The sequence below is a fragment of the Octodon degus genome, unplaced genomic scaffold (assembly GCF_000260255.1).
Source record: "Octodon degus isolate 3935 unplaced genomic scaffold, OctDeg1.0 scaffold00123, whole genome shotgun sequence".
Lineage (NCBI taxonomy): Eukaryota > Metazoa > Chordata > Mammalia > Rodentia > Octodontidae > Octodon > Octodon degus.
The window spans coordinates 8,149,758-8,151,562 of record NW_004524699.1 but is presented as its reverse complement, the minus strand read 5'-3'; positions in this window follow the sequence as shown (position 1 = coordinate 8,151,562).

The following is a 1,805-nucleotide window of genomic DNA, read 5'->3' as shown; positions in this document are numbered from 1 at the left end:
TGGGACTGTCCTGTTTCAAGGTTGTGTATGGCTAGATTTTTGGACATATGTGTAAACATAAGAACTGTATAATTTTTATGCCTATTTTTAAAATATATTCTAATTTGTAAATGCTTTATTCATCATATTCTGTAGAGACTTAAAGTTGAACATATCAATACTTGATGAAAAATACCTGTTCCATGTTATGTCTAAGATGTTTGATATTCAGACAGATAGTGAGATTAAGCTTAACAGCCAAGGTAATAACAATAAGATTCTCTTCTGGAGGGTTAACATCTTAAGTTTGCAGACCCAAATTAGAGGAAAAGGAGGGCCGCAAGGAAAGCCAACATTTTGGTCCTAGCCTTCCAAGGTCAGTTAAGATTCAGAACATAAGAAAACTTGTACTGTAACGTCATGTAACTCCATAGTGTCCAAATTTTCTGATCAGGGGTATTATAGGGCTAAGGAGGAAAGTGATCGATGAGGTAGAGTGTGCCTAAGGAGAGCCACATGGAGAGAAAACATTCTCTCAGACTTTCACAGAGAGCCAATTGTCCAAGCATTGGCCATGACTCATCCACATGGCTGACACTGACATAGGTTCTACAATCTGAGGTACAGGATCTCAGGATCAATCCTGAGGGGGTTTGACTGACCTTATCGGACCCAAAAGCTACAACTCTTGTTGCATAGGTCCTGCTTTACCTTGGTCTTAACCATCCAGCAGAAAAGTGTAAAATTATGCATAAGAAGTAAAGCCATGCTGTTATGTTGAGCTGTAGGGGACTCAAGTCAACAATTTCTGACATTTCAGCGAAGCACAAGACCCAATACTATCATGGACTACTGGACTCTTTTAGAAGTTTGTGCTGAATTAACACACCTATAATATTCAAATAACTGAACTATACAAGAAAAGGGGATACAGATTAAAGTCCATTTGGTATCTGTGTATTCAAAATGGTTAGGACAGATATATAGTTACATTCTCTTAATGAATAGAGGGATTTGTTCTAATAGTGTTTGTAAATATGATATCAGGTCTGCATCTTGTACAGCAATTAACCACTGAGAAGAATGTATGCAATGTGTTCATCATTGAAACTGTCCTACCAACTTGATTTGAAACTGTCTCATTGTTGTTTGTTTCTCAATAAAATTATGAATAGCAAAAAAAAGAAATTACCAACTGAGTAACAATAAACCCAGGCCCAAAATTTGGAAAAAATATATACTGGACTGTCCATCAGACTAAGGACTTCTACCTAGATCATATAAATAATGTTAAAAATCAAAAATTCAAAGAAACAACCCAAGGATGGGTATCTGAGATATATATACACTTTACAAATAAAATACAAATGAGAGATAAATAAATGAAAAAATATTCTGCATCTTTGTTAATTCAACAGATGAAAATTAAAACAATACTCAGATAACATCTTACAACACAAAGAATCGCTGTCATGAAGAAGTCAACCAATAAAAAGTGTTGAGGGGCTGTGGAGAAAAAGAAAACCTTCTCCATTGTTGGTGGAAGTGCAGACTAGTACAACTACTATGGAAATCAATGTGGAGATTCTGTAGATCTCTAGTATTGGACATCCCATTTCAACCAAGCTATTCCATTCCTACATATTTTCATGAATAGAATTCAAATCATTACAACGGTGATATGTGTCCAGCCACGTTTATAGCAGTGCATTATTTCAGAGCTCAATCAGGAAAACATCCCTAATGCCCATCAAATTAAAAACGGTTTTCAAAGATATTGCATTTTTACAAAATAGAATATTGTTCAGCTGTAATAAAGGTGATTT